Genomic DNA, 15,374 nt, shown 5'->3' on the forward strand with positions numbered 1-15,374 from the left:
ACATTTTATAAAAGAAAAAGTATCAAGACATGCCGGAAAGACGATGATTTAAAATAAATATGATTTGCTTAGTCTTAAACAAACTCATATAGAAGGACTGTAAGTGGCTTTTCTGTATTCATTTAAATGGTTCATGTGGTATTTACTTTTTAGCAAGTGGACCTCTAGAATTTACTTTTGAGCCATTGTATCTGCAGTTTTTACCAGAGTGTGGAACTTTAACAGTCTCAAACTTAAATGAACATGCATTAGTCCTAACTGCACTGGACATAACATCTCTCAGTGCAATAGTCAGATGTGGCGTATAGTTTAAAACAGCATGCGCTTACTTTTCGTGTTAATACTTTGTGTGATTCCACATCATAGATAGATGGAAGGTTGCACTAAACAAAGTATCAATTTAGTCAAAGATTCTCAAACAGAAAGACTATCGCTTAAATTCTTAATTGTCATTTATTTCTATAACCCCTGAGTGTTGACCGCTCTCAAAGAAAAGTCTTCACCTAATAAAACAAAAACACTTTTGTGCATTTATTATAACCGGTGCTTTTCCAGCCCTCTTTTCATAGTGATTTGGTCTTATGAATCTCACATGTGTGTTTTGGACACATGTGATTCCTCTATAAAGATTATGTTTTAAAGTTAGTCCTATAGGCTTTACAAATGTGTGGTACTTTGCATGTGTAAAAAATACCACCAAAGCTTCAAGCACAACTATTTACACACATACAGTAGTTTATAGTGGGAGAATATCTAACTGTATATTGTACTGTAGATTGTGAACACTCCTGTTTATTTGGGTCAGAGAACATCCTTAGCTCATACATCTCTTTAATTGCGTGCTGGATGTATAAGTGTTGGTTAAAAACAAAAAGGTATTAGTTAATAACAAACAAATAAAAACTATAAATGAACATGAAGCCATTATATTAATAAATATGGCATAATTACAGTTTTGAAAATGACTTCCATAATATTTTCTTTTAGTAAAGCTATGTCTGGATCACCCAACACAATGTTTTGCGTTTGTGGTTGAGACCTCACATAGATTCATATTTATCATATTTTTACTTTGAACCTTTGTAGACATAAGAAATGTAAATTTTATAAAAGCAAAAAGTATCAATGAATGACATTGTGTCAGAACACTGCAAATATAAAGAAATGCTTTTACATTTTTTATTATAAATGTAAAGCAAGATTATCCTATGAAAAAGCATAATACAAATTCTATACAGTATTTGATTTTGGTATAGGTAACATTGGAAAACTAGTGTCTTTTAGCTTACTCCTTGGTTTTAAGGGACATTATTCTCAGGAGCCCCATTGACCCTGAAGTTCTTAAGACGTGTACAATTAAATATTAACTCCAGACAAACTTTACCTATGATGTCTCATGGACCACAGAGACACATCCCGTCTCTGAAAATGTGCTGCTATTTTCTAAAAGTTACAAATTAACCCTTTAGAACATGAAGAACTAAAATAGGGTGATTTTCACATATTTTGTTTTGGCTGTAAAATTATAAACCATTGTGCTATCTTCAAATGCTAGGAATTATCTTTTCAGAAAAAGATGACTTTCAATAAATTACTGTTATTGACCATTAGTGTGTGGTGTGTTTGTAAATGTATAATTTTTTTAATTTAAATAGACAAATGATAGACACTTGAATAAATTATTGATTTTATTGAGAAAAAATCGTAATAAATAAAACTAACATGTTTAAGTTGAAAATTAACTATAATGCACATATACAAGTATTTTTGTGTGTGACATGGAGTTGCATAGTTTTCATTTAGGATACTTTTTTCATACGCAGCGCCCTCATATACAAATAGCCCACGTATACATAACTTTACATACACCGCATGCTAAGATACTTGAAAGAGTATTCGGCCATCCACCTCCCAAGTTTCATCAAAAATCATCCCAAACACCTCACCTGTTGTCTACCACTCGAATCGCTACGTTTTTGTTCGTTCTTTCTTTTATTATTTACGCTGTCCAAAACACCCTGTCCTGTTGCGCTCCGTATCTCTCTGTTCAACATTCAAATCCTTCCGCGACCCCGCTCTGCCAGAAAGCTGGCGTCATTTGCTGGCGGAAAGCCTGAAATTACCGTAATAAGCCGTATATTGTCGGATGCAGCCATTTGAAATGTTTTGATAGTGGAAAAGACTAAACAGTTACGGTAACAGGAATACTGCTTGCTGTTGTGTGTCGATGGACAAAATACTGCTTACATATCTTTGTATAAATTTGATCTAAGACGACAAAGCACAGTTTTGCATTAAAATTGTAAAGTTTTTGAGCAGATACTGTTAAGTAAAATCACCATTTAAAGATAAACTTTATTCAAAGCTATTCATTTAGATTGTATACCAAATGTAACAATTTAGTCTCATCTAATTATGGTCTTATGTGTGGCATTGGTGATTCGTTATGTCATTGGTGTTACTGTATTTTCTGTCATGTTAATGTCACATGTGACATGATAATAATTTTACATCCATTTAATTCTGATGCACTCAAAGTTAAGATTCAAAGGAATGCATCATCAGTGCAGATTAACTAACATCATTCAGGCATACTTTTAACAAACCTGATCAAAATAAATAAAACATAATCTCCTTATTTGTTGCACTAATATTATTTTCTGTGACTCTGACTACATGTGCTGAAAAAATTAGAAATAATATTTCATAAAACCTTTAATATTATCAAAGAAGTAAGTTATCACTAGTGTCAGAATGGTAGGCCCGCATGCATACTTTAAATAAATGCACAAAATTATAAAAAAATCATTAAGATGTCATTTATGTCTATTCATAAAGTCAGAGGGTGTTGTTTAAATGTTAGAAAAATAAACCTGCTCTTCAGGGGTGAGGTGTCAAGTAAAACAGGATGGGGACAACTCCCCAAGAAATAAGGACAATTTATCTTATCATCACAATCAATGGATAAGAGTAGGCTATATAATATGTAACTTTGTGACCATTTTGTTTTGACTTTTTCCTGAAGACGCCGGTATAAACATCTAATTATATTGATCTTACAGCCTGTGAAGTGTCAAAATGGCCCCATTTTGGGGTCTCCCCGCCAGACAGGAATGCTACAGATCAGAAGATTTTATGGTTGGAGACAGTTGTGGTCTTTGATTGTAAAACACCAGGTGGCCGCACTATCTTTTAATTGCTTGATGTTTTCTGAAACAAACTCCTAATGCTATTACCTAGCATAAGATAGCAGCTACACAGAGAGGAAGGGGCGGACCATTGCCCCGGACATGATGAAAGCGGTCTTCATTTTCAATTTAGCAAACGGAGAGCAAACACCTCAGAAATTCAAGGATCTGTGATTTTAACCAGAGCCAAAAAGACCTCCTAATTTCACCAATGGTAGGTACACTTCAACATACGTTTAAAACTAGTTTTAAATACTTAATAAAATGTCATCTTATTTCGTATAAAAACACTGTTTTATATGTTTATTTATCTGTGTAAGGCAGTATATTGTTGTGCATTCGATTAAAATGCTTATACTTTATAATTTAATATCTTATTTCAAATAATATGAACTCTTATTCACTATATATTATATGTTTTATTTATCTGTGTAAGGTCGTATTTCGTGTGTATTAGATTCAAGTTTGTATACTTGGTAATTTAACAGTTTGTTTAAAATAATATGTTTCACAAATTTATATGTTTTATTTATCTATGTAAGTCAGTATATTGCAGACAACAGACAACATAGTGGTCAGTGAAGTGAAGATGCAATAGAATATTGGAACCTAGGAACCTGTATTAGATTAAAATGTGCATACTTGGTAATTTAACAACTTATTTAATATAATATCAACTATTCGCTATTTTATGTTTGATTTATCTATGTAAGGCAGTATTTCGTGGTGTATTAGAATAAAATACGTAATAATTTAGAATCTTATTTCATATAATATCAACTATTATTCACTATTTTATTTATCGGTGTATAAGAAAGTATATTGTGCGTATTATATTAAAATGATTATATACCTGATAATTAGCATCTTATTTCAAATAGTACAAACTATTTTCACTATTTTATGTTTTATTTAACTTTGTAAAACCATATATTGTGGATAATTTAACCTCTTATTATATATTATATAACCATAATAATGTGAACTATAATTCATTACTATTATATAACTAATATTATATAACTATTATTCATCACTATTATTTATCTGTGTAAGCCAGTATTTTGTGGTGTATTAGATTAAAATACTTGATAATTTAACCTTATTTCATATAATATCAGCTATTATTCACTATTTTATTTATTTATGTAAAACAGCATATTGTGATGTATTATATTGTGTTGTATTAGATTAAAATACATGATAATTTAACATCTTATTTCACATAATATCCCCTATTATTCAAAATTGTATATGTTTTATTAAACTGCGTAAGACCCTATACCACTGATGTATGGATTAAAATGCTTATAGTCAATTCGACATATTGTTTCAAATAATGAACTGTTATTCACTGTTTTATTTAAGACAGTATATTGGGGTGTATTTGATTAAAATGCTTATAGTCAATTCAACATCTTACTTCATTTAATAACTAATTCATGTGTTTTATTCGAGCACAGTGCTTTTAATTTCTTAAAACTGTTTGGGATATTTCATCTGCTCAGAAAGACTTAAGAATCCGCAACAATATTCAGACGCATAAAGGATACCTAATTAAGTTCAGCACATGTTAAAACTTACTTTAAATGTGTAATTAAATTAATCACTATTTATGTGCTTTATTCAAGCACAATGCTATTTCTTTAAACTCATTTTTGTGACATTTCATCTGATCAGAAAGGTTTAAGAGTCTGTGACTAACCAGATAGACGCATAAATACCTCCTCATTAATTTCCAGAGTTGTTTTAAAACTTTGCTTTAAAATATATAATGAAGTTTTATTTTATAAGCTTTTATTTGTCATCAATGCTATTTCTTTAAACTCATTTTGTTTCATTCTCCTCAGCAGGCAATATGGATGGTGCAGTGCCGGCTGAAAATCCGTGTCAGACCTCTTCATGTTCATAATTTCGGCGTTCTGTGAACATTATCCTGATATAATAAAAACTTTCCCTGAAAACATTCCTCTCAGTCACACCAAGCAAATTGCCCCGTCATAAACACACACACACACACACACACACACACACACACCATTCCTCTCAGTCACACCAAGCAAATTGCCCCGTCATGAACACACACACACACACACACACACACACACACACACACATAAACACATAGCCATAAACTCCGGAAACACATGGTCGGGGTCAAAAGTTCACATACCATCTGGTGGTCATAAAACCCCCTCCCTACTACACAACCTGTCAAAACTTTCTGTCAACCAAATGATCGAACGCTCATCAGGGCAAAGGTTAATCCATCAATCCCGGAAACGGGGAGGGCTAGGTCAAAGGTTAATCCATCAACCCCGGAAACCGGGAGGGGTAGGTCAAAGGTTAATACATGACCCCGGAAACAGGAAGGGCAAGGGGAGGGGCAAGGTCAAAGGTCACCATCAATCATTTTGACACAAGCTGCAGTATAATAACTACTAAGATTAATTTCTTCAAGAAGTTCGAAAAGTAATTTCTTGTTTGCTGTTTTAAAAAGCATAGTTCCCAACCCCTGATTTCTTTATTCTTATATATATATATATATAAATTCAGGTTGATTTGGGACACTTTTTGCTATTGAGATGACAGGGAAAAGGTGTCCTATTTAATCTGAATTCACATCGCCTATACACTCTCATTCACACTATACAGTTGTACAAATGCTTATATTGACAATACAATTTCACACGATATCAATATGATAAAATACTCTATATAACTATAAAACTATAACTATAAAAGGTTCACAAGGTAAAATAAAGAGATAAAAACACAATTCAAGGGGTTATGGCATGAGAAATCATATTTGCCTTGCTCTTTTGACATATAAGAGGTCTTTGTACCATTAAAACATCCTGCAAGTTTCAGAGCTTAAAACGTCCTCATTATAAACTAAGCATTTATTTAATCCAGCTCCAAAAACAGCTTGTTTTGATATTGTGGATCATGACGTCACATGGGCAAATACGTTTGAATATGACTGCCTCCAGAGCAAGACATCAACGAATAGTTAAACATCATTGCACCACAGCCTTCAAAACTTACAGTCTCTCACTTCAGCCAATATGGATCAATGATTTGGATGACATCACTCAATTGCTCTCTAGAATCCAAAGCGTCCCGTCCCCTACATTATAAATAGACAATGAAGTTGTGGCTTTAAAGGGTTAGTTCACCCAAAAATGAAAATTATGTCATTAATGACTCACCCTCATGTCGTTCCAAGCCCGTCAGACCTCCGTTCATCTTCAGAACACAGTTTAAGATATTTTACATTTAGTCCGAGAGCTTTCTGTCCCTCCATTGAAAATGTATGTACGGTACACTGTCCTTGTCCAGAAAGGAAATAAAGAAATCATCAAAGTAGTCCATGTGACATCAGTGGGTTAGTTAGAATGTTTTTAAGCATCGAAAATACATTTTGGTCCAAAAAGAACAAAAACTACGACTTTATTCAGCATTGTATTGTCTTCCGGTTCTGTTGTGGATCCGCGTTCAGTGCCGCCGCTGACGTAAGACGCTGCTGACGTGTGTCTGGTGTGTGTGTGTATTCGGGTTCAAATAAATATGGTCATAAAGTCTTCCTCTGTGTGGAAATCCTTAGACATGTTTGCGAAGATTGTTTTGTTTCCAGCGTGCGTCTCCCTCAGACTGTAAACGAAGCTCGGACGCACCAGACACACACACACACACACACACACACACCAGACACACGTCAGCAGCGTCTTACGTCAGCGGCGGCACTGAACGCGGATCCACAACAGAACCAGAATACACACACACACACAGACACACACACACACCAGACACACGTCAGCAGCGTCTTACGTCAGCAGCGGCACTGAACGCGGATCCACAACAGAACCGGAATACACACACACACACACACACACACACACACACCAGACACACGTCAGCAGCGTCTTACGTCAGCGGCGGCACTGAACGCGGATCCACAACAGAACCGGAATACACACACACACACACACACACACACACCAGACACACGTCAGCAGCGTCTTACGTCAGCGGCGGCACTGAACGCGGATCCACAACAGAACCGGAATACACACACACACACACACACACACACAACAGACACACGTCAGCAGCGTCTTACGTCAGCGGCCGCACTGAACGCGGATCCACAACAGAACCGAAAGACAATACAATGCTGAATAAAGTCGTAGTTTTTGTTATTTTTGGACCAAAATGTATTTTCGATGCTTCAAAACATTCTAACTAACCCACTGGTGTCACATGGACTACTTTGATGATGTCTTTATTTCCTTTCTGGACAAGGACAGTGTACCGTACATACATTTTCAATGGAGGGACAGAAAGCTCTCGGACTAAATGTAAAATATCTTAAACTGTGTCCCGAAGATGAACGGAGGTCTGACGGCCTTGGGACGACATGAGGGTGAGTCATTAATGACATAATTTTCATTTTTGGGTGAACTAACCCTTTAAAGTGATATGGAGGAGATTAGGAGGAGAAACTGTTAGATATTAGGAATAAACTGCAGCTTTACCGATCTCAATGGCTCTGGCCGAACTGTGATGTAAACAAAACACTATTGTCTATTTAAAAAAAGGGGAGTGAAAAGACGTTTGAAATGGCTGAGCTGAGCAAATGTAATCGAATATTATCTTTATTTCTTGAATCAGAATTTCAATTATAATCAGTAAAAAGCACTCTGGTGTATTCATGAATTACCTATTACCTACAACTAGTGTTGTCTTCTTTGCCTAGATGGACCAAGTGAGTGAATGAATGAGAAGGCTCAGAGCCACACCCACTTATTACGCGATTATACATATTATTATTCATTATTTGATTTCACTTGAAGTATATTGGTGCCTTCACAGCACATTATGGGTATTCTCCAGAGATGGGACCAAGTCACACATGTGCAAGTCTCAAGTAAGTCTCAAGTCTTAACCTTCAAGTCTCAAGTAAGTCCCAAGTATTTTTTTCCTGGGCAAGTCAAGTCAAGTCAAGTCACAGGCTATGTCAAGTCAATTCAAGTCAAGTCCTGTAGTAGGTCAAGTCAAGTCACCTTATTATTGTAAATTTACCTGCAGAATTTGATCTTTTCAAACCAGTTTGGTTTGAAATGAACAGAGGCGCATTCGGAAGTGCATTTGGGTATAATGACACATTCATTCACTTTTCTCTTTCGCGCAGGTCATGTTTTGAAAGTCAGTGTCCTGTAGCTTACTAATTTAAAGAAATAAAAATGTATACAAAAATGTGATGATGTCCGACTACTTTTATGAAGAAGAAAGCCTTAAGTTTTCAAAAAGCATTAGACATATGACCCACTATTCTGCTTCGTGTATATATCAATGAATTCAAACGTGCGTTGGCTGGCACTGAGCCAGAGACATACGCTCTCAGTGCTGTCATACATAACAACTGTTCAGTGTTTTCAACCACATAATTTTTAATTTAGATTTCAGACATTTAAATACACATAAGTAGGCCTACTAGCAAAAAAAAATTTACACACTGATGTCTATGGAAGCGTCAGTAATAATCCTTTCCATTATAATAAGACGACACGTTTTGTTCATATCCGATACACATTGTCTAAATGGCTTTACATTTTACACTATTCTTCTCCCAGTTCACCGGTCACTTACTTTCATGTATTTTGTGAGAAGTTGAGAAATTGACGTGTTGTAAACTAACATGGCGCCGCCCATTCGCACATGCAGCTCAACTATGCGATGTTATACAGGCATTTAAACAACAAAACACATCCACTTCCACATATTTGACAATCGGAATATCAGTGTTTCATGTTATAGCTAATACCTTTGTGAACATTTTGAATAAAACAGGAAAAATTACATAAAAGCAGATCATCATTCATTCAGCGCTGTGTTATGGTTGCGCTTTGTCACGTGACAAGCAATGACGCGTCACCATGGAAACATTAAAGTGAGTCACAGGTTCTAAATAACGGTCGCCTAGAAAAACTCACGCTGGGGGGATCAGTTAGAATAGTTTAAACTTACTTGTGAAAGGGTTATGGCTACTTTAGCTATTATTACATTAGCTAACTACCAACTAACCAGATAACATTAACAAATTGACAAGCACTTACTGGGCAGAATGGCTCTTCAAATGACGGACGAAATTTGAGGTTGTCGTCTGGCTGCCCGCAATGTTAATGTTGCATGTCTTGCAAGGCGCTGTTCATCTTTTGCCATCTTGTGAATAATTATTGAAGCCGAAAGCGATGACCCTCGGTACCCCTCCGGCTGACATTTTGATGTGATGTCTAAGTGGGCGTGGTGTGCGTAAGGTACGAGAGGGCATGACTGATGATAGTGTCGTGATCCAGTCATGACAACGCTATTCTCAGCCTGCACTCCAGCTGGATCAACATGTTTGTTTTTTAAATAATTTATATATTTTATATTCAAACTGAAAACATGATGTGATTAACACTCAAGTCATTCAAGTCATCGTGTCTCAAGTCAAGTCAAGTCCCGAGTCTTTAACTTCCAAGTCCGAGTCAAGTCTCAAGTATTTCATTTTATGTCAAGTCAAGTCACAAGTCATAAAAATAGCGACTCGAGTCGACTCGAGTCCAAGTCACCAAGTCACAAGTCCCCATGTCTGGTATTCTCTAGCCATTAAGTGTATATCTGTGGTGCATTATGGGATTAAATGAGCGTACTCTATAATGTCCACTATAGTTTTAAACACCACTAGAAATGGTTATCCCATAGAAATAGTTCACTGTGGGTGTAGAGGAGATTTCAGACACACAGAGTGTGGGATTGTTGTGCCTCCAGTGGCACCAAATGTATATATATAAAAAGAGAGATCACTTTTAAAAAAGGGTTTCACAAAACGTATTGAGATTTGGCATTTTGGTTGTAGGATGGCAATCTGGTAAATGTTAGGCATGGGCTATTCCTTCTGTTTCTCAATGGTGAAGGTGTCCACAGTGGATAAAGACTTGGTAAGAGCTGCTTTCTGTTTGTCTGGCCTCATTGTCAGACACATCCACAGAAAGATAGAAGCCCCTGCCAAAAAATAAAGTTGAAAGCAAATGTATTACTAGAAAACATTTACATTTTACAACAGTCAGACATCTCTTTTTTACCTCTAGTATGGTTCTCTTACGAGAGGTTCTCTCGTATTGCGTAAGCTAGCTTACGCTGCGGGAAAGATTCATCTTTGCTGAGAGTTTGAAGCCAAAAAATTATTTCATAATTTGTATCCATTGACAACGCAGTTCCTCTGCGGCAGACCTAGAGCAGGCTAGCTAGCAGCTCATTGGTTCGCTCAGAGAGAACTGCTTAAGCCTATGGGAGAGCGGGGCTGAACCCGCTGCCAATGAGAAGCGCCCGCGCGCTCATTGCATCATGGCCCGCCAGAAAGGGCGTGGCTATGGTGTATATAACAGTCTCTCCCAGGCTTATATGTTGATTCATTTCATCTTCAGCGAGCTACACGCTTCTGCTGTCCTGAGAAAGGCCGTCGCCGTCGAGAAGGCATCACTCTAGCGAGCTCCCGGACCCTGAAGAAGCCGGCCGTCTTCGCCACCTTCAGCCGCCCTGCAAGCTAGCGCCATCCGACGACTGTATCCCTTTTCTCTATTATCTAAAAGAGCCGAGCGTCTTTTTAAAGATGTCTCGTTTTTCCTGCGGCTCTTGCCGCGCTCCTCTCGAGGACGGAGACCGCCATGTCATTTGCGCTCTCTGCCTGGGACTCGAGCACGCAGAACTCGCCCTCGCGGATGGAGGATGCGACTTCTGTGAGAGCCTGCCGTTGTCGTCCCTGCGGGCACGACTTCTGGCGGCAAAATCCGCTCCCGCGCCGCCTCTCTCTTCGCCGCGTAAAAAGAAACGCCGCGCCCAGAGGCCGCCGGAGCCCCCTGCGGAACCATGCGGGCCGCCGCCGCCGCTTCCCGCTTCCCGCTCTCCCTCCCCGCCCCAGCCGGACATACAGTTGCCGCCGAGTGGCCGCTCTGTCGCTTCCGATGATGCCGCGGAGGAGAAGGATTCCTGTTCACTGCTCGCGTCAGACAGTGAGGAATGGTCATCTCTCGGATCCACGAGAGAGTCGGCGGGGATCCGCGCCGGAATAGAGGAGGAACTAATGCGCCTCCTCTCACAGGCCGTCGAACGCCTCGGTCTCGAGTGGTCTCCTCCACCCGAGCAGGCCCCGAACCGGATGGACGGCAGCTTTTTTCATCGGCGCTCGACCCCCGCGTGCAACCGGGCCGCCCCATTCCTGCCTGAACTTCACACAGAGCTGACGAAGTCCTGGAATGCCCCGCTCTCGGCTAGAAACCGCTCCGATATATCCGCCTCGCTGCGCTCGGTGGACGGAGCCGCCGAAAAAGGTTATTCAGCCATGCCGCCCGCTGAGGACTTGGTCGCCGCACACCTTTGCCCGCCCTCTGCTAGATGGCGCTCTTCCCCCACGCTTCCTTCGAAAGCTTGCAGAGCGACCTCGAGCTTTCATGCTCGCGCCTATGCCGCTGCCGGTCAGGCCGCCGCAGCGCTGCATTCTATGTCTGTCCTCCAAGTGTTACAGAGCGATATTCTCCGTGAGTGGGCCGAGAGCGGTAGAAACCCCTCCTCCGCTGTCACGGATCTGAGAAGTGCTACGGACCTCGCCCTTCGCGCCACTAAAGCCGCCGCACAAGCTCTGGGGAGATGCATGGCCAGCCTTTGTGTATCCGAGAGACACTTATGGCTCACGCTCGCCGACATGGGAGATTCTGAGCGCGCCGCGTTTCTTAACGCGCCCCTCTGCCCGACGGGCCTTTTTGGATCTGCTGTCACGGGAATCGTCGATTGCTTTTCCGAGGTCCAGAAAGCCACTCAGGCCATGAATTTGTTTCTGCCCCGCCGCGCTAGCTCTTCCGCGGGCCGCTCTCGCGAGCCTCCTGCCAGAGCTCCACCACAGCGCCCTCCTCCGCAGACTCAAACAGCCCAGCGCAGACAGGGCGACCGCCCTCGCTCTCGCTCTGACAGCCGCCGCAGACCGCCGCCCCCACGGGGCCCGCGACCCAAGATCACGCTGAAGCCTGATCATCAGAAGTCTGCCTAGCAAAGTTAAGAAAACGACGGCGCTCTCCCGCTGCGGCCGGACCGCCGTCAAAGCTTCGCCCTCTGCCAGTCCCCGTTGTTTCGCCGACTGCTGTAGTGTTTACCGCCACAAACAAGCCGGTGTCCCAGCCCGCTTGCGAGCGACAAAAAGCCGTTTTTACGGCTACCCAGAGAAATCTCAAAAAGAGAAAATATGCCAGTCGTGTAGAAAATGTGCCCACAATCATGTGTTCACCCATACACACAAGCATAACATATCCCGTGTCTCTCTCAGAGCCCCATCACATGAAACGGGCACAGCCCGCTCTAATATCAGAGAACATAAACACGCCCACGAGCTCATGCGCGTGTCCCCTCTCTGCTCGCTCTGTTTCACGGCCCATAGACTCCTCTCTGAGTGCAAGTCCCGTTGCCACACACATTCAAAGCGCGCCCACACACTGTGTCCAGCCCGCTATGTGCAGCAATCAGGGCGATATAGCCATTCGGCCACTAGCCGCATGCTCCAAAGCGTGGGAAGCCATTCCAGGCATTTCCCCGTGGGTGCTAAGCATTATAAAGAACGGCTATCTGCTACAGTTTCGCCGCCGCCCGCCTCGTGTGCGCGCTCGGCTCGAATCTACTGTCAGCTCGCTGGCCGCCGGCACGCTCCGCTCAGAAATTGCGACGCTGTTGCAAAAGGGCGCCATAGAGAGAGTCCCGCCATCTATGACCGAGTCGGGGTTTTACGGCCGTTATTTTCTGGTTCGCAAGAAAGACGGCGGCCTCAGACCGATTTTAGATCTCAGGTTTTTGAACAAAGTGCTCATGAAGAGACCGTTCAAGATGCTCACTACCAGGAAACTCCTCGCGCAGGTGCGCCAGGGGGACTGGTTCATCTCTCTAGACCTGAAAGACGCCTATTTTCAGATCCAGATAAATCCCCGTCACAGGCCATTCTTACGTTTCGCCTTCGAGGGTCATGTTTATCAATACGCCGTTCTCCCGTTCGGCTTATCCCTGGCGCCCCGTACATTCACGAAGTGCATGGATACGGCGCTCGCCCCCCTGCGGAGCCAGGGGCTGCGCATATTGAATTATCTGGACGACTGGCTGATTTTGGCCCAATCACAGACGGAGCTTCTGTCGCACCGCGCAGTTCTCCTCGACCATTTGAAAACGCTGGGCCTCTCTGTTAACTGGACAAAGAGCTCCCTTCAACCCAGTCAATCGATTTCCTTTCTAGGAATAGATTTGAACTCGGTCACGATGACGGCTCACCTGTCCACACAGCGCGCGCGCAGTGTTCAGCGACTAGCCGCCTCGTTTCAGATGGGCACCCGCACACCTCTGAAAACTTTTCAGAGGATGCTGGGTTACATGGCCTCAGCCTCCGCTGTGCTTCAGCTGGGCCTTCTGCACATGCGCCCGCTTCAGCTTTGGTTAAACAGCCGTGTACCCCACCGCGCGTGGAACACGGGCCGCCAGCTGATCAGGGTTACGCAGACATGTCTCACGGCGCTGCAGCCATGGACAGTAGCAGAATGGTTTCGGCAGGGCGTCACGATGGGGACCTTTTCCCGCCGAAAAGTCATCTCGACAGATGCATCCAACACGGGTTGGGGTGCAGTCTGCGAGGGCTCACCGGCCTTCGGCCATTGGTCGACACAGGAAAGCCCCTTACACATAAACTGTCTGGAAATGCTTGCGGTCGAGAACGCGCTCTCGCGCTTCCTCCCGCTCATTCGGGGACACCACGTCCTGATCCGTTCGGACAACATGGCTGTGGTCTCCTATCTCAACCGTCAGGGCGGTGTCAGATCCAGGAATCTCTTCCTACTGACACACCGCATTCTAGTTTGGTCTCAGAGCCGCCTGCTCTCGCTCAGAGCGACGCATGTGCCGGGCCATCTGAACGACGGTCCAGACATACTGTCCAGGAACCTCATCTCCACAGGAGAATGGTCCCTGAACACACAAACGGTCCAAATACTGTGGCGGCTATTCGGCAGAGCAGAAGTGGACCTCTTCGCGTCAGAAGAGAACGCTCACTGCCCAAAATTTTTTTCAAGGAGCGAGGACGCGCTAGCCCAGGAATGGCCTCGCTGCCCGCTCTATGCATTCCCTCCGAACGCTCTGCTACCGCAGGTAATTCAGAGGATCAGGGACACACGCCACTCGGTGCTCCTCATAGCCCCGCGTTGGGAGAGTCAGAATTGGGTTCCGGAGCTCACTCAGCTGTCACAGACAGCCCCGTGGCCCATCCCAGTCAGAGCAGATCTCCTCTCTCAAGCTCGCGGCACGATCTGGCACCCCCATCCTCGGCGCTGGGCGCTACATGCATGGGTGATCAACGACTATTCGTCGATTTGCCAGAGGGAGTAAGAAACACTATCATACAGGCTAGAGCACCTTCCACGAGAAGGCTCTATGCGTCTAAATGGTCTGTGTTCTCAAAATGGTGCACCGACAAACATCTGGACCCACGGTCATGCGAGGTGCCGTCTTTGCTTGTTTTCCTTCAAGAGATGCTGGACAAGGGCAGGTCCCCCTCCACTCTCAAGGTTTACGTGGCAGCCGTCGCAGCGTTCTCTGAACCCCGACGCGCTCAGTCCCTGGGCAAAGACGAGTTAGTCATCCGCTTCCTCAGGGGAGCTAAGAGGATGAACCCTCCGCGCCCCCCTTCGGTTCCTATCTGGGATCTTTCTATAGTTCTCGAAGCTATGAAAGCACCCCCGTTCGAACCGCTCGAGTCTGTGGACCTAAAATACCTCTCGCTCAAAACCGTTTTTCTGACGGCTCTGTCCTCAGTAAAACGCGTGGGGGATCTTCACGCGCTCTCATCCAGCGCCGCGTGTCTTGAGTTTGGACCGAATGATTCTGTTGTCATTCTCAAACCTAGGCATGGCTATGTCCCGAAGGCGATTGGTACCCCGTTCAGGGCTCAGATTATTTCCCTATCGGCTCTGCCTTCATCCGATAGTGAGCGCGACGCCAATCTCCTCTGCCCGGTGCGGGCTCTGAGATTGTACACTACGCGTGCTGCCGCGTTCAGACGCGCTGAGCAGCTTTTCGTGTCGTTTGGGGGGCGCACCAAAGGTCTGGCCGCCTCTAAACAGA

This window comes from Rhinichthys klamathensis, unplaced genomic scaffold (genome assembly GCF_029890125.1).
Source record: "Rhinichthys klamathensis goyatoka isolate OS25496 unplaced genomic scaffold, OSU_Roscu_1.1 h1tg000240l_1, whole genome shotgun sequence".
NCBI classification, from domain to species: domain Eukaryota; kingdom Metazoa; phylum Chordata; class Actinopteri; order Cypriniformes; family Leuciscidae; genus Rhinichthys; species Rhinichthys klamathensis.